This window comes from Aegilops tauschii, chromosome 3, assembly GCF_002575655.3.
Source record: "Aegilops tauschii subsp. strangulata cultivar AL8/78 chromosome 3, Aet v6.0, whole genome shotgun sequence".
NCBI lineage: Eukaryota > Viridiplantae > Streptophyta > Magnoliopsida > Poales > Poaceae > Aegilops > Aegilops tauschii.
The window spans coordinates 70,412,711-70,431,682 of record NC_053037.3 but is presented as its reverse complement, the minus strand read 5'-3'; the positions used below and the strand labels follow the sequence as shown (position 1 = coordinate 70,431,682).

The window sequence follows — 18,972 nt, the reverse complement described above, 5'->3', positions numbered from 1 at the left end:
CCACTAGTAACTATGTCAGCTTTTGTCATTCTGATGATACTGAATCGGATCAATATTTGGAATAACAATATCAGATCTATCAAATCGATTCATCATCGAGAATGGAATAGTATAACATAGGAATTTGATCCAAACAAACTCCGAATTGGGATTTCTTATTGGATCAGGAATCCCATTGCATTTTGCATCCTTTTCCATTTTGCTTCTTTCAGGCAGTTTTGGCTCGCAATAAAGCTAGGGTCCTGATCGAGCAAGACTACGTCCTATCTATCTACCTCTCCAAACACAATATCTTGAGTACCTATGATGGTGACTACATCTGCTGGCATGTGATGTTTGGACATAGAATCGAGTCCTTGTGAATGGGCAAAGCCAGGTGCTCTTATTTTACAACGGTAGGGACGATTACTCCCATTACTGACAAGAAAGACACCAAATTCACCTTTAGGTGCTTCAACTGCGGTATAGGTAGAAGGAGCTGGTACGGAAAAACCTTCTGTATAAAGTTCGAAATGGTGAATTGAGGTAGAGTAGACCGATGATCCGGTAGTCATTTGGCCGGCTATGGAAAGAAAAAGCTTACATCTGGTCCCCCTAAACTATAACGGGTCCCATCTCTCTCCAAACCTAACGTGGTAGTTTCCCATCATAAGGCTTTCCATCTATAGATTGAGCCATTACCCACCAAGGATCCCATTCGTTCAGAACTCAGTCGACTGCTTCTATAGATAAGGCGGAACGTCCTTAGTTCAGCATTATAGCACATAGTCTCTGACGCTACTACAGCGCTTCGCTAACTCGAAGCGCCTCGCTATGAGAATGACGCGTCGCTAACGCTCGGCTAAGTCGTCGAACCCTCGCGCTGACCATTCGCTTTCTCAGTAGCGAAAGCGCTTCTCTTTGCCCCTTAACTTCATAAAGTATTTGGAAAGAAAAGAAAGAGATTCTTGGTTTTATTGCTCCCGCTTCCTCATCTGCGCTCGTCAAGCCAACTTTGCTTTTTGGGAGGCGAAAGAGGGGTTGAAGCGGACATGTCGAAATGACAGCATCGAAGATATCTATATACACAGGAACGCTTATTCCGGACTGCGTTCCGGAAAAAGTAGCCTACTTGACAGAAAGGGCGGGCACTCTCGGCGCGGAGGTAGGCACTCTCGTCTTTCAACCCCACCGTCACTTTGAATTTAGTGGGGCACTGTTTACTTACAGCCTCTACGAGTTGCAAGTGAATGGGGCCGGTGCGTGGTGAACGGAAGGGTTCATCAAGCCATTTCTCGCCTTAACCCCTAAACTAAATAGGAAGAGGGGTACTTGACTAATAGGGGGCAATTGCATTGCACCTGACTGTGAGGGACCTCTTGATACCTTATGTTCACTTCCTAACTAGTAGCCGGTTTCCTGTCGCGGAAGCCTTTTCCCAGTGCGCGGAGCCCCGATGAGGAAGGTGTTAGTGCTTTCTCATGGGGTCAGTAATGCTAATCCCTCTTTTTGTGCCGGGAAGAAGATAAGAAAAGGCAAAGCCTTCTCTTGGTTTCCCAACCTGTTGCTTCTAAAGGCTGCCCTCTCTCGGCTGGATTTTGGTCCAGCCTACTGCGAGGATCCCGTATCCCGTACATCGTCTTTCTCCCTCCTGGGTTCCCGTGGTTCCTATGCCGCCGCGTTTCCCGGTCCTTTTCTTTTAGTGCTTCGACCCGAAGCGATAGCTTGACGCGTTTTCCGTGGATAAGATGGCAGCGCTCCAGCTCACTAAAGAATGGGACGGCAGTGGTCCACCGGCAAGCTCGTTCTGATCCTGGACGCAGTACATTGGAATCCTGAAGCACCACCACGAACGCTACCGCGCGTGCGCCTGCGGTGCGGTAAGGCACCACCCTGTTGTGCCAGCAGCCAACTCCGGCGTGTCAGCTTAGTTATCCTCATCAAGCCACAACCTTGATGTCTAGCTTCCCAACTGGTAGACGGTTCCCTTTCCCCCGGATCAATGAAGAAGGGAGAAGTCAGTTGATTCCTCCGAAGAACCGGAAGCGAAGCGCTATGCCGGGGCGAGGGGACGGGAAAAGAAACTGCTCCGAAGAAAGATATTGGGGTTCCCAATGCTTCTCCACGCCCAACGAGATGCGCCAACCTCGGGATGCTTTACTCCTAACCCCACGGCGGTTCCGAGACGGAGCTTAACATAAGTCTCGGTTAAGAACGGCGATGATCTACGTTTCACACGGCGCACGATTCCATGGATAGTTTCATTCGAGATCGTGATGGAGGACATAGCTTACGATCATCGGCTTTGATCATGCCACTAGGCATTTGATTAGGACATTGCACAATGATCCGAACACTTTGTCGCATCTCTTCAATACGGATACAGTAACGATCATAGCGATCTCCTCTGGTACCTACTGGTAAGTCAAGATCCGATTGGTCATGAACATCGTAAGGTGCTGCTCTTCGCGAATCCCAGCATACCCCAGGTTGGGATGGGTAGGCCCACCACTTCACTTTTGCACTTTCACTTAGGCCCGGGCCAAGTCAGTGGGGGGACCCTGTCGGACTCCTTCCCCCCAAAACAAACTGTACGTGGGAGTTTCCCTTCATACGGCTCGAATCATTCTCAGATGCCCCGAGAGGCATCTTTCCTTATGATCTGGTGGTTCACACGCGCGCAAACGAGCACCGGCCGCAACAGCAAGGAACTATGAACAATAGAGTCAGACACAGAGCGTCATACTTCTTTATCTTGTGATGGTTGAGGAGTTTCTTTCTCAGAGGGTGCGGGACACTTGCGGAGTCCGTGCCTTCCGTACCACCACAGGTCGTTCTCGGGCAGATCCCGCTCCTAAACATAAGGGAGGGATAGGGGGAAAGGGGCCCTAAAAATCATATAAATAGGGTTGTAGAAAGACCACTTTCATTCGACGTTCCGGGGCGCCCGATTCGATCGACAAATTTGGCGAGCTGATCCGCTTTGATCCAGGAGAAAGCCCAGTCAGCCACCTTTTCGGTGCAGGTCACGTGACCTACAGCTCGGCCTTCGCTTTTTGAGACTTCCTCTACCCACATCTCTATGTGCCCGCAGCACTTTCATATGGAGAAAGATGGGCTTACCATGTTCCATCAATAGCACCTAACCTATGCCGATTTTGGCGGACCGTGCTCCACCCCGGTGAACTCATGCGGTTCCGACGTGCCCAGAGGCCAGAGGCGAATCCGTTCACGGTCCGTAGGACCAACACCATTCGAAGGTTGATGGCCCGCCCCGCCTAGAATAGGAATCTTTGACTGGGCTTACACACATTCGCTCACTTACGCTGTCCCCCCTCAGCTCACCCTAGCCCCGGGTACGTCGTCTCCAAGGCTTCACACAAAATCTTCACTGACAACATATGCATGCTTTTGTAGGGTCAGGCAGAACCGTTGTTGCCTGATGGGAACTTCCCCCATATTGCTATCAATGTCTTCATGTCGCACGACCTCTTAACATTACACCACTGAATCCCCAATCCTTTGCTTGCTGTGCAGTGACAGTACCAATATCCACTAATCGTTGTTTCCAGATACGGTTGCCGGTTGACATCTCTTCTAATTCGTCGATACGAGAAGCAAATTGTTGTGTGGAGGAATCAATATCTCGACATAAGCCAAGAGGCAGATCTTGTGCCACTCCACCAGGTCGTATGAAACTGGCATGCATCCTGGCTCCCGGGACTCTTTCATAGAATTCCAACAATTTCTCCCGCTCCTCAAAAGCCCAAAGGAACGGAGTTGATGCTCCCACATCCATAGCATGAGTAGTTGAAGCAAGTGAATGATTTGAAATTCGAGTTATTTCACAGAATAACACTCTTATATATTGAGCTCGTAATGGTACCTCACAATTCAAAAGTCTCTCTACGGCTGAAGAATGAGCGTGTTCTTGGGCCATCGTAGAAACATAGATAGGGTCAACGACGGAACGAACAACGAAACTTTACGACAGCTTTTTCGTACACGTTCACTTGCATCACATACACAAGTGCTCTCTGAACCGTGCAATAAGGTCACCCATAACACGGCTCTCCCACTGGAGTTACCTTAGCCCCGGGCCATGCTATTCCATGATATTGGAAAAAGTTGACTAATTATTATCATCGTCTTGAAAGCTGGGCGCCTTTTGAATATGAGTGGGGCTCCTAGTCTAGGCGGCGCCTTCGTGGAGCCAAACCGAAGGAAGAGCAAAAGGGCGAGGCCACACCCGGCTTCGAATAGGAGGGGGGCTTAGCTCTGGATCCCGCCTGCTTGCAGAAATGAATGGATCAGAAAGGGGGCTGGGTTCTATTTCCGGGCCGGGCAGGAGGTGAAGGCCAGAAGAAGAAGAGAAGTGCGCCTTCCCGGTAAGGAAGAGGATAAAAAGGTGCTGTCATCTATCTCGACCTGTTTCCCGAGGCATTGGAAATGAAGACCGGCTCAGAGAATCACTGGCGTGCTTTCTCTCCCCCATCGTTTCGCCAACAAAGAAGTCATCCTTGACTTGACTATTGACCATTCCATCCCTACCGAGCCGCCTCTTCGAAGTATTTACCTCTGCCTTTCTTTTTTGAGAACATACCCTTCAAATCAAAAAGAAAAAAAGAAAGAAAAGTTCCTCGTCTGTGATTTAATCGGCCCTAAGGGAGTTTACTCGACCCATTCTCCAGTCTCCCGCACTGCTCAAGTGTGCGACTCCGTATGAGGACCTCCTTCCCTTTTGCTCTGCCCACTCTCCGTTCACACGGTTATCAAAGCGGAGGAAGGGCGGGCAGCAGGTACCACGAGCCCTCTGTCCCACACATCTATCAAGAAGCAAGTGTAGTTCACCGGTTCCACCGAATGCTCCTATCTCTCGGCAAAGATCGTGTGAGTGTGCAGTTATGCTTCGGATGCTTCGCCATGGAATAGATCGATTCAGTTCCCCTTCTTTTCCGGTGCACTCGCTTTGTATCTCCGACACACAAGGAAGGACGCGGTGGGAAGAAAGCTGCCCTAGCCTCTGTCCGGTCGATCATTCCGCTGGCATCTTGCATTCACGCCTCCGTTTGACTGCCGCTCGGGAATGTAGTTGTAGATACGTGAGTCTAAGTGGGTCGTTGGCTCCACCTCTTATCTCCTTCTACGACATGCTGTAGTCGTCGCCATATTCAATATGTCACTTAGTCATATCTGCCTCGCAGCGGGTCGGCACCTCCGAAAGAAAGGGAGGGAGGACTTCATTCAGTGACTCCGCGATCGCCCTCTAAACGATCAAAATAAGGTAAAGCTTGAAGATAAGTTTTGTACTCGATTAATTTCTCAGTCCCTCTAGTCGGGTGGGCGCCGGCCGGCCGGATCCCCCTGAAAACCGTATGTGCGGGTCTCCCCGCATGCGGCTCACGCCATTTGAGGTGGCTCAGCCCAGCATTCATTCGCAAATCCTGTAGTGAAATTGAGACTGCTCGACCTCGGAAGCTAATTCGCGTGTAGGCAGCGCTGTCTTAATACCGTTGACTGTATCTATTCATTGATACATTGGCTCGCTCCCCCCCCTCTTTTTTCAAGAATGAATGAGCCGCTCGGACCTTCCATTTCCGTCAAATGACCCGGCTTCCCCTGGCTCTTCCACCGTCCGGGCTCCCTTTCCTCCCTATGCTCCCTCGGCGCAGGCCCACCATGCTTCGCGCCTGCGGCGTTTTCGCCAGACGGTCTTTGCCAGTAGTGCCATCCTCCCCGCAGGCTGTCTGTATGGGTGGGTTGTCCCTTGCTTCTACGTTCTGTTAGGCGCTATGAATTACAGGAAATTCAGTGGTTGACTTGGACAGCAGGCGGGTTACACGTTCCACTGTGCCGAGATGTGAGGTACAGGTGGTGATGATCACCCCGGGGTATGCGCTAGCGCCCTTGACGGGCACTCCAGGACCCGCCTACGCTCGTGAAAACCCAGGTCGGTCCTCCGACCAGATGTGTGGATAACGAGGCCACCTTCACAACCTTCTCCCTTCTATCTTTATCCAAAGTCAGGTAGGGCGGTTCGCTTGAGTTGCTCAACCGTCCCTTTGCCCGGTGCTCATGACGCGCTACGGAACCTCCACCGTGCTAGCGGCATAGGAGCCTACTCAGCGTCAGCGGCTTCGTGCCGCACTGGAGTGATCCAATATGTGGTTCCGCACGTTCCACCACTTCTCCGTTCATTTCCAATACTGATCGTGAAACACCATGAGCAGCAGGATGTTGAGGTCCGGAATTCGAAGTGAAATTCTTGATTTGCCCGTTCCTAGTCGTCATGGGAAAGAAATAAGAAAGAAATAAGAAAGAGATTATTCCCCTAGAGCTTGTCCAGTACCACCAGTACTCAAAATGCATCTCCGCGCGTCTACCTGGCGCTTTTATTAGCCGCCTTGCATGCAAGCAAAGCGCTATTGGCGGCAATTAATAGCTCACTGAGCGATGATTGATGCAGTCAGTCAGTGCCCTCGATTATTCTATTCCTGATAGAAGGATCATGGCGCCCCGGAAGCATTCCATCCAGCAGCAGCATCTCCTTCAACCACGCGAGGACAAAACTGATGTTAGCTACATTCGAGCGTTCACCGCACAGAGGCGATCTCGAACACTACCTATGATAATAAATCCAAAGGAAAGGTCGACAAAATGATTCAATCTGACTTTATCGGTATTCTGGATTGAGTAAAAAAGGGATATATGAAGTTCAAGGCCTTGCCAAAACCGTCATGGCCCTATTATGTATAGGCCGTACTAAGCCAATAGCGAATAACAAACTCTTTCCTGCTCCCTCGACCTTAATTAACTCCCCCATCCTGCCAAGCCTCAGCTGCCAGCCCATTGTATCTAAGCACACTGCGGCAAATTGATACAAGTAGCTAAAGATCTCGCATCCGACATCTCCGGCCGAACGGTTAGGCAACACTAGGGCGCCTGGGTCAAAATTCGGCTTACCAAACAAGATGTCGAGAGGCGAACTCTGTAATTCCCCTCCTGCAAAAGTGATAGCGGCTGTAGCATCCGTGTGGAAGAGGGTAAGCTTTCGGCAACACCTTTTGCAGATTGGAAAGGATGAATACTTGTGTTGGGTCCTGCAGACCAGGATAGCCTCAGATCAAAACCTAATAAATGTACCTGGGGTTGATCATATTTTTTGGGCAATAAGTATTCAGGAATTTGAGCGCTTATGTAGCTAAAAACTCTGCCACCTGAATACTTGATTCATTAAGGTCGTCACCCTATACCCGGAAGTCTCTATCGTTTTCTTTGTCTGTTAAGCTTCACAGGGTTGGGACTCCCTAAATCAAACTGCAATCGTTGTTTATCAATCACTCACGACGACACCGAGATCTTCGACTTAGCTCCCACAGGTCATCCACCCGGGGCGGAAGATAACGAAAGGGAGACAAAGTCCTAACTAAATCAACACACAATAACCTCAACCTTCTACCCATTCCATCCATCATATCAGTCGAGGAGATTCGTTCTTATCTATAGATAAGGCAAGAGAGAACTTATGACTTCGCGGATGGAGAGGGATTCGAACCCCCGGTATTCCTATCAATACTTTGGTTTTCAAGACCGACTCTTTCAACCGCTCAGACATCCATCCCTGCGCTCGCCCGCCCTATCTATCTGCGCGCTGGCAGGTAGGGGCAACTCTATGTGATTCGCTACGCTTGCTTGCGCCCCACCCCGTAAGCTGACTCTATTGCCTAGCGGTTAGCGACACTTTTCCGGTAGTACGAATCGCTACGCTTCGCTTCTTTCTATATGATAATATGCACCGTCAGATCACTAAGGCCGACTTTCGTCTCTGCTCGACGGGTGAGTCTTGCAGTCAAGCTCCCTTCTGCCTTTGCACTCGAGGACCAATGTCCGTCTGGCCCGAGGAAACCTTTGCACGCCTCCGTTACCTTTTGGGAGGCCTACGCCCCATAGAAACTGTCTACCTGAGACTGTCCCTTGGCCCGCGGGTCTGACACAAGGTTAGAATCCGAGCTCTTCCAGAGTGGTATCTCACTGATGGCTCGGGCCCCCCCGGAAGGGGGCCTTCTTCGCCTTCCACCTAAGCTGCGCAGGAAAGGCCCAAAGCCAATCCCAGGGAATAGTAAAGCTTCATAGGGTCTTTCTGTCCAGGTGCAGGTAGTCCGCATCTTCACAGACATGTCTATTTCACCGAGCCTCTCTCCGAGACAGTGCCCAGATCGTTACGCCTTTTGTGCGGGTCGGAACTTACCCGACAAGGAAAATCAAAGAAGAAGAAAGCCCTGGTATTCTCTACTTGAATTCAGGAAGATTCAGATACCGAAATCAGGAACCATGGAAAGCAGATACCTGATTCTATATATATATATATAAAAGGGATATAAGTGCTGGATCTGAACTATTGAAATTAGTGAATTGGCGGAAAAGCAGGAATGAAGGTTGGGACAGAAAGGGGAGAGGAGAGCCCGGACGAGGAAAACAAGCACCCCTTTTAGGATTCTAGGAAACAAGCAATACTTTCCCATCTTGAACTGAACTGAACAGAGCACAGAGACTAGAATCAGAACTGGAATTCCCTTCTCTGAATTCAAAAGCCCACCCGGACTTGGTTTGAGAAGTAGCTTGTTAAATTTGTCCTCAGCAGAAGCGAAACCTGTTGCCAAGAGATCAAAATTCCAATCAGAAAATAAGTACTTTGAATCAAGAAATGACATTGCGTAGAAGTGAAGTGAACTAGAGAATTCCAGTCAGAAAAGCAATCGGATACTGAAATCTCTTCTCTGAAAGCTAAAGCTTTACAGATTATAGGAAAGCAAGCACCACGAAGGGCAGTACCCAAACTATAGGTTATCTTGTGTCTGGGCAAGCAAGGTCAAGTAGTGGCATCCTATTACCCTAAATGGAAAGCAAAGTAGGTTATTCAGCCATCCCTCGCGAACAATCAGAAGTCCCAGTTTCCTTAACTAATCTCGCCAATTTATCACTTGACCGACCCAGAGACTAATCTATCGTTGGCCCAGGCAAAGAGTGAGAAAAAGCAGCAAAAGGAGTAGCTTGCAGTGAGGAATGAAAGCTGGTGTTTTACCACCATTCAGCAAGAGAAACCCACTGGAACCTTTCCATAGGACCATAGAAAACATGCTGCTTCCTGTATAGAGATGACTGCTTCTTTAATGAAGTTGATCGTCTATCTCAAGTGGTGGTGATCGACTCCACGAATAGCCTGAACCTGAGAAATGTAGATCTGCAAACGGGAACTTCCTGTTGTCTCGAATCAGGTCTGCTATTTCTATTCATAACTCTCTGGCTGGAATCGACCAAAATAGCCCTTGACGGCAATAAGAGGATCCTAACCACTACACGGTTCGAAATATCAATCGAATGATACCTCAATTGAACCTGCTGAGTCAGTTATTGGAAAGATATCACTATCAGCCTCACAGCAATCTTTAGGAAAATGCAGACACAGTAGTTTTTTCGAAACTTGTTCAGACACCGCAAGCAACTACCAGTATCGATCTTCTAAAGAAATGACCTTCGTTGCCGAAGTGATAGACAAACAATTCTATAGCGGACTTGGACTAGCGACACATTTCTCCATATATGAAATTCAATTCACCCGACATCAAAGAGAAGCTCAAGCTCGGGATCAAAGATCAGCTACAGATCGGGCTGGCATTCATCATAGTCGGCAGCTTACTTTTGACTGAAACATTTACTTTGCACTACATCCGTAAGAATCTGATGGAAAATGACTGCAACGCAATCAATTTCTCCCTTCCTCGTGCGCGCGTATCGTATATAGTTCAATGAGAAACAATGCTTTCTGATATTCACGAATTGGATTCGAACCAATGTCCCCCGACTCCTCTACCGAATAAGGATCGTGATTCACATTTCCTCGTTCTCTTTCTAGCTGCCCATATGGGTGGCTGCTATCATCCCCTTTTGATAGCTTCTTATCCGCATCCACGAGCATAAGCGGAATAGCCTGAACACTCATAGCGATTACCTCAACCCTTGTCTTTCCTTTGGCTCCGCTCGGTGGGGGGAACCCAATGTACCAATTCTTTCACTCGACCCTGCTCCTTCTTCTTTCTCATTTGCCTCTTTCCCTCTCTCCTGCTCCCCCCCCCCCAACTGTCACTCTATGGCAAAGCTAAAGCTTTCCTGGCGCTTGGTGAATAATCTTTCTATAGGGACAAATAAAAGCCCAGTTTTGACCTTGCTGCATATAACATCTAGCATTTCATGTGTCTGAATGTAACAGCCAATAATCTAGTTTGCAAACCTATCTTTGCCCTCCTCGACTGCGGGAGCCCTCCATCGTTGCAGTACAATAGACGTTAATTTCAAGCGTAGCTTACTGGACATACGGTCAAGAACTTCTTGCAGCCTTCGAAAGAAGACTTTAGACATGACGCCAACACCTACGATAGGAATGCCGAATAGTATATCGTCTGCGTAGCGAGCGAAATAGACGTACTTGGTAGAATCCCCATTCTCCTCTTGGGCCATAGCATCGAATTGCAAGTCGAGTTGATGCAGGAATGATTGAATCAAAACAGGCGAGATCGGTGATCCTTGTGGAAGGCCGACTTCACTGTTTGAGTAGTCATTCCCTTTCTTAGAAAGTATCGGTGTCTTGAGAAAGCAATTGATGAGGTCAATGAGAGGAGCGTTATCTGTACCTAAGAGCTTAGACAAATGTTCAAGTAGTAACCGATGGTCTATGCTATCGAAACACTTGACCACGTCCACCTGAACCATATAATCCATAGACGACCATTGAGTTAATGCACGGAAGAAGGGCCGAGAACCTTGCGGAAGCCCTGCGCAGATGGGGAAATTCGTGGATCTAATGAGTCATTGAGTAGCTCTGCCAACGCGGTTAGTATAAGTCGATCGGCTGCCGCCGGTTGAGTGATAGGCCTACCTAAATGCTCCCGGCCTTTTCTTTGGTCTAAAGGACCTAAACTACTCACTTGCCAAACTGCCTATTCATATGCCCTTTCCTAAACCACTTTGCTAGTTCTATACACCTGCCAGGATGCTTCTATTGCTTATTACGTATTTGATACTGCTCACTATAATGGAATAGCTTTGTACTCAGTACATGATTGCTTTATAGCACCTGTAGCTTATGCAAACAAATTCCCTCAGAGTGGCAGCTTTTCAATGTCTAGCTAATCCACTGCATCTTATAAATTGTATAGTTATTCAGAACCTCTTCCTTCGAGCTCCTATGGAAGACCTTGGCCGCACGCGCCTTAGGCGATTTCTATTTTCTTTAGTTTAGAATTAGTCTTTAATTTAGGCCGCAGGTTTCTACAAATTAGGTTAGGCCAAGATATTTGAACTTGTGCAAACCAACCAGTTCTCCCATTTTTTCCCTGTGGATCGACACCCGAAGTACTACACGATAGGTCATGCTTTGCCTTTTGCAGATGCTAGTACAGTCCTATTTCAATCAAAAAGTAGAGTCCTATTTTCAAGTACAGACCACCGCTTTCTTTTTCTTTGGACTGAAGACCCGCCTGAGTTCATAGTGCTGACTTCCCACCCGAGACTGACTTGCTTACCTCTGCACCAACAGCTTAAATAGTAGAATTTATAACACTCCATTCTTCTATAGATAGCCTAGAATCGGAACTAGAATATGTGCCCGACTTACCTATTTCCAAGACAGTTACTCAACTTCCATCGCCGCTTGACACTCTCGTAGTAGATCATAAGAGAAGTATTCTTTAAAGAAATTCGTATAGAAAGATGGACTAGCTCGAGACCTTGGCTTCAAACAATCGATTGAATCTGGATTCCTTTGCTTATCCTTCCTAGCTATAGTCTCTCTTGTGCCTTCGGCAGTAAAAGTGAAAGATTTCTGTATCAGCAGTTTGTTTCCCCATTTGCTCAAACAACGCATCAAACCTGTTCCCTCACCATATCAAAAGATCAAGCAGAAGAGTCCTCTTCTTCAAGAAGAGTTTTTCATTTCACTCTTCCGCAGCAATGCCCGGGCAATAAAACAATATGAGCAAAACAATATCATAGCAAACGGTATGTGCTGGTTGGATAGAGCAATCAGTAGTTTACGTTCGAGCCAATCTTCTTTCTAGTAGACTTTAGATTCAGTCGTCCGTTTGTTTTGTTTTGAATTGACATAGAGAAATCTTTCTCGCGTTCCCTTAATTCAGGAATAGGTGGCGAAGGCTACTTGTTCCTTGTATATATATAAAGGAAAGGGGTTATTTTTCCTTTACGGCAATAAGAGTTGATTCCCTTGCTTGTAGTTTTGGATCGATTCTGCGATAAGGCTGGATGGCCAAGGCGCCCTTTCGAGACTAGGACTCTCAGGTGGGTAAGATTCGGAAAACAGAAAAGCTAACCTGAATTCCTGCTTATCCCTAGGCTGCTGCTCTGTACTGCCTTCCCTCAAGTCGGTATCTTCTTCCATCATGAAAGTCGGTAAGCAATCTAGTCGGCAACAGGGAAATCAGGAACTCAAACTAATAGCTTCCTTGGTCTCTGAACAGAGCACTACACTAGATGAGGGAATCGATGGATGTGCACCTTTTAGGGGAAGAATGCCACAACCCTTCCTTCCGATACTTTGGGCCTTACAAGATTCTAGCACGTGTTGGTGTTGTTCCATATTAACACCGGGAGCTACCTTCAACTTCTCAAGTGCACCCTGTATTTTTCACGTCTCTAAGCTTCGACGTGTTGTTCCCCCGCCCACTGTCTCAGGTATCCTCTCGTTTACCATCTGAGACTGACAATCCCTCTATCCCTATGCAAGTTTTGGTGAGTCGTTGGTATAAGTAATAAAGGGAGATCAAGTCCTGGAACAAGGCTTGATTCGCTGGTCCGAGTCGATGGCACTGGACAATACTTGGGAGGACCTCATCGACCTGAAGACTCGTTTTCCTTATGCACCGGCTTGGGGTCAAGCGCTTTCTCAAGGAAGGGGGAATGTTAGCGCTTCTACTTCGAATACTCGTGCCCCGATTACAACACAAGACGACGTCGGCCCACGAGCCAGACCCAGGAAGAATACGAAGTCCAATTTCCTCAACCGCGCACACGGATAAGACGCGAGACAGTTTCTGAGGGATAGAAGTCTTGATCGGGCCAAGCCGGCATAACAGTTAGTAGTTCGCATTACTTTCTCTTCCGAAGCGCGCACATTCGAGTTCAGTATGGATGCACTGAGCGCTTAAGACCACTCGCTGGATGATATGGTCAATCATACTCCAGAGTGGGGACAGCATAACAATAACATTCTCTCTTTAGATTCGAGATGTATTACTCGAGACGTGCCTCACTCTAGTGAGGATTTGAGCTCCCGGATAGACGTAGGGCCCGCTCGGTACGCTGTCATTGTTTAGGGGGGTTCTTAATTATAGCATGAAATTCCGAGTTGGAGGAATGATATTGGGCTTGAGAAGTGAGCAAGGAACCTGACATAACATTCCTATGGTTCCTCTGTCCCGGTCTTGCACCACTCTCATATCCATCAATCAATTTCATAGATAGTTACTATGGTTGTTTCTTCCTCCATTCACTAAAGCAAATGGAGCCTTTCCCTCCTCGAGTCAGCAAGCCAACTCGAGCGTTTTACCCTCGTGTCACTAGCGCAACACAAGCCATTCAAAAAAAAGTCTTGGAACTGAAGAGAAATCCATCTCTATACAAACTCTTTATGTTCTTGATATTGATTGAGTTACGAGAATGAAGAAGCGTAGCACACCTTTTCTCTCAATTCAAGTTTCCATTCAATAAGTGCATCAAGTATTTCGTATAGAAAGAAAAGGAACCACTTCTCTTCTCTTAAGTATATGAAAAATAGCTTTTTGGTCCCTTTCGTCCAGAGGTTAGGACATTGTCTTTTCATGTCGAAGACACGGGTTCGATTCCCGTAAGGGATAGGTACTTATTCCCGGCCGGCGGTATCAAGAACCCGGATAGTCAGTAGGAAACTCCAATCTGCAAGCGGAACAACGAGTTTAGAAGGCACGTTCTTGAAAGAGCAGGCTGACTATGAAACTCATATAAGGCTCGCGATCGGGTGCATTGTTGACTCGGGGGCGGTTCCATAGGCGGCTACTCTAAGACGGATCAAGTTGGGCTATATATTATGGCAAGTTGACCCTACTTTCCAATTTCGTAGATAGAACAGTTCTAGTAGAAGGTTAAACCGGCCTTCCTAAGAGTACTAGGTTAAAGGGGAGACCTCTAAAGCCCAGAAAGAACTATCCTATCCCTTTAGGAATCCAAAAGCGCCGTATCTGTGGATCACTGACGGCTATACCCAATGAGCAAAGTAGAAAGAGCCTAGGAAAATGCATCTTCTCCCTATTCAGTCAGCAGTTGTCCATCGACTAGTCTTACTTACCGCACCGCCCGGCGAAAAGGGATTTCTCAGTGATAGACCCACGAGAGCGTGTGTGCCAGTGACAAAAGAAGTGCGAGATGATCTGGGAAGTGAGGGATGCCCTTCCTGGGTATCACGAGCGGCGAGGCAGGTACGACCAGAGGAAAAGCAAGGCAACAGGGTGCTAGGTTTAAGCAAGTATTGTCCGTCCGATCATTGGAATCGGCTTAGCCGAAAAAGGCAGATCTGGTTTCACTAGTAGGAAGAACACCCTTCTAAGGTGAAGGTATTCCATTTCTAAGAAGGAAGTTCTATATATTCGAACTAGAGAGAAGCTCTAAAATGGAAATCGAAAAGGAACCCCTTGTCCGTCCAGGTACTCACCCCGCCGGAACTCGCAATCAAACATAGGGTTGGCAAACTAGGAAGGCACAGAAAAGAAGGCAGTTGCGAAGGCGAGCAAGGTATTTTTGAATTTCCTCAAATTGATTCATCAATGAAGTAGTTGAATTGAAGTAAATGTGCCTACGAAAGAAGAGTTTTCGATATGGATATGCGAACAGGAAGAAAGCAAGCATATATTACTATTGCATTGGCAACGAACACCGTCAAACAAAGATAGCTGTTGAGGAGGAAGACCTGGATAGGGAGCCGGTTACGAATAAACCTGGGACTAGGAAACCCCGAACTACGAATGGAAACACTTTTTCAAGCAGGGGTAAACGGATCTGGTTAGGAAGCCGGAGATGGAAGAGAGGGTGTCGTGTCGGATCTTCAATCGGGGCAAACAACGGATGCTCGGGATAAAGCTGGACTTCGATTGGTTTTTGATGGATATGAGCTTTCCCTGAATAAGGATCAAAATATGCTTCCTAAAACAGCATGCGCAATGGTGGGCCGAGTACATAGCATAGCGTATATCAAGTATCCAACGCCTTCCGAATAAGGAATGGAAGCCGACTTAATAAAACTACATCTTGCTGATGTAGGTGTAGACAGGTATTCTAAAAGGAGTGACAATATTGGGTGTAAGGATTCTTCTATGCAAACATTGACCACTCGTATGGTAGCCTCACAACCATCTACAAGGGAGACTTCCACCTCAACCTGAAGTTCACCCACGTGGAGCCTTTACTAGTCGGAGTGGTAAGACTACAACCGATCCTCTTCCCCAATGCCAGCGTTGTATGTACCACCTGCCTTCTACCCTAGCCGGCCCAATACCTTCTCCGCAGGGACCTCAACAGTCCACTACTTCTGCTGCACAGCCTAGTTCTTCTACACCAGCAGCTATTGCTCCTAATGATCCATCATCAATCTGCTTCACCTGTCAACCCGAAGCTGCCATTTCCAGAACGGTTTGTGAAGTCAACTGAAGACAAGCAGATTGCAAAGTTTCTGGATATGATGACAGATATGCAGATTACCACCCCCATCCTTGATGGTGTCTTACAGGTGCCGATGTATACACAGTTCTTTAAGGACCAGCTCGCAAAGAAGCGAAACATTAACGAGCCAGAACTGGTTACTCTTACTAAGGAATGTAGTGCACTCGTTCAAATAAGCTACCTCTCAACTTAGATGAGCCTGCCAGTTTCAGTATTCCATGCTTGATAGGAAGTCAAACTTTCCATGCTTTATGTGGTCTTGGGTCTACTGTGATTCCCTTCACTGTCTACGAGCCACTACCATTGGGTGATGTACGGCCGACTAGCATCACTCTCCACCTTGCTGATCAGGATCCGGCAGACATTTTGGGTGATATCCCTGCGATAGTTGGTAACTTCGCATTTCCAGTTGATTTTGTTGTCTTGGAGATGTAGGATAAGAGCTTTCCTTTTTTTTGGGAGACCTTTTCTAGCTACTGCAGGGGCTGTCATCGATGTGAAAGATGCTAAGCTCACGCTTCAATTTGGTGAGGAGAAAGTCTCATTTGACATTAGGTATATCTTCCAACTCACCTTCCTCACTGTCCAGACCATAGTAAGCAATATGAAACGAGTCACTTAAGCCCTAGTAAAAGGCTACTCTTTGAATCCCCTCTTTAAGGCATATAAAATTAGTACTCTTCCTGAGCTAGCTTAAGCATATCTCGAGCGAGTGAGTTTCCCTCCATCAAGTTCTAAGCGATCAAATAAGGTCCTTGCTCTCGAGCCAATGCCAATACCAATAGAGAGGGTCTAAACGAAGGATTCAAAGGAGGTTACCGGTTAAGGGCAAATGCAATCTCTGAGCCAGTTGGAGAAAAAAGGTAATCAAAGAAAGTTTCAGTTGGACTTTCCCTGCCAACCCTACCCAAATTTCATACCCTGCGGTTTTCGTTCCTCTATTGATATTTCGTTCCTCGAATCGAGACTTTCTTTGTCGAGGATCTCTGGTTTAGGGTACTCCATCGAGTTTCAGTTTATTCTTCTAATGGCTGTGTCCGTCTAAGGTGGCTATTTGAGCGATTTAAGTATCGCGGTTGTCTTGAGCTCTGGATTGATGGAAGGAAACCCGGGGCTGGGTTCGATTTCAACTCGGAGATAGCCGGGTCTATAGTAAGAGCCGCTTTGTGAACAGCATCGGATGACATAGCCAGGGTAGCCGCAATAGAGCAATTATGCCTTAAGCCCAAAACTCTTCCTTCTAGGGATCAGATCAACCTAAAGCACCATCAGTTGTGGATTCATCCACAAAGTCTTTCTACTTAGCTCGTCAAGCGAAGTAGCTATCAACGGCTTTAGCATGACAACTAGAACATCAAGCCATGGTAAACTGCCAAAGCTTCTGCTGTAGTGTAGCACCAGGGTTCAGCCTTCTCCTTGCCGAGTTGCATCGCCCGCATCGTGTTCAATTGGAAAGTCTGGCAAAGGCGCTTCCAACTCCTAGTTCAGGGTCTGAGGTTACCAAACAAAGATGAATCCTGCGCAATTAGAGATTAAGCCATAAGATCCCACCCAGAAACTGGAAGAGTCGGGGGCACCTACCGAAGGAGTCTTCCCTCCATCGATTCAATGACAAAATAGCTCTATTGAGAGGGCCTTTGACAACCCTCTTGAATGTGGCTCGCTCCTAGTTTTTCTTCCCCCGCCCGTTCTATCTAGGCTGGTGGCAATACCAGATTTCGTGTCTGATCGAACTTGAAACTAGCCCATTGAGCTTCTTGGATTCCAAACCAGAAAGAAGGATCGCACACAAGAAAATAGAGTTGGAATGAAAGATGGGGTAAAGATGAACTTTATTCTCCTAGCTGCTCTCCATCCAGCAAGTTACTCTCTTTCAAAAGATGACAACTCAAGATTACCAATCAAAACCAACGCTTTTTCTTCTCCTATAGCTTCATCATTACATCTTTCACTAGTTGTTGGATGTGAGTGATGAGATCGATCCATGGAATTTTTACCTCACTCACATACTTTGGAAGATGAAGAAATTCTCTTGAATTTACTTATGGGCTGGCTCTACATGTGGTCAGATGGGTTCCCCTCTTCAGTCATTTGGTACCTCTCCAACGCTTCCTCCTATTCCTATTGATCAGATCAAAGCCAAACCTATCTAGTCTTGCACGTTGTCACCCACCGCTCTTGCCAAAAACAAAGAAATTCTATCTTGGGAACTAAAAAAGAATCGGAATGGGAAGTATTTATTTCTTGATTCTCCGGCTAGCATCCTTACTTCCTTCTTCAATGGAAATTCTATGTTTTGGCTCGGTATAAACCAAAAAATGAGAAATTCTCTTATTTGTAGAAAAGTCTTCTTTTGGTTAAATCTGGAGAACCCAGTCGAAACTCTGATTCATGTTTGTGGATTTTAATAGCTCTCCTATCTACCCGGAAATGATCTTCTACCTTTACTGTCTGTGTTCTTTACATATCTTTTGATTGTTTTTCAAATCATTGTGTCGTTACAAATTCAGTGGTTGCACCCTTGTGAGCAAGTTGTTGCCGGATTGGATAGGAGAAGTGAAACAAAGCTACGAAGGATAAAAATTAGCTGAAGAAGTTAAGAAGAGCATTAGTGAAGCGAGAGGAGGACAAGATGGTTGGGAAGAGGAGGAAGGGGTATTAAGGAAAAAAGGGAGGCTTTATGTGGGGACCGCTGGAAATGCAAGAGCCAGGATAGCGCAAGAACTGCATGGGACAGCTACCGGAGGCCATTCAGGTATACTAGCTTCCTATAAGAGAACTAATAGGAACTTTGTCTGGCCAGGAATGGATGCCTCTCTTGAGGACAGACTGTGACGGTAAAGCAACAACATCAACTCGCAATGGCCCTCGTGCCATGAGACATGGATTTTAGTCGACGTAGATTGGATCGAAAGATCGCACTTCCGCTCTTCTCCTATCGGACTAGTCACTTCCCACTCTCCTCAAGTGAACAGTTTAGCCACTATCCTCCCATATACTCTGCTTTTTCATTGCTTATGAACTGGAACTTGTTGGTGCATGGATTTCACGTTTCAGCAGCACTTTGGTTTGTGCATGGTTGTGAAAAGAAGGCTTTCTATACACTTATATGAACTTCATTGGCGAAAGAAAGAGAAGCTTGCCTTGATAAAGCACAGCCTTTCGCACTCCAATAGGCATATATTGTTACAAGGTTATGCCCAAAGGTCTCAAAAACGCCGGTGCTACATATCA

At 46.9% G+C, this 18,972-nt stretch overlaps 1 pseudogene; it reads left to right on the top strand.

The window, feature by feature from the left end:
• Positions 1–2,841: 2,841 nt before the first annotated feature.
• Positions 2,842–5,347, top strand: LOC141042270 (uncharacterized; annotated as a pseudogene).
• Positions 5,348–18,972: the final 13,625 nt, after the last annotated feature.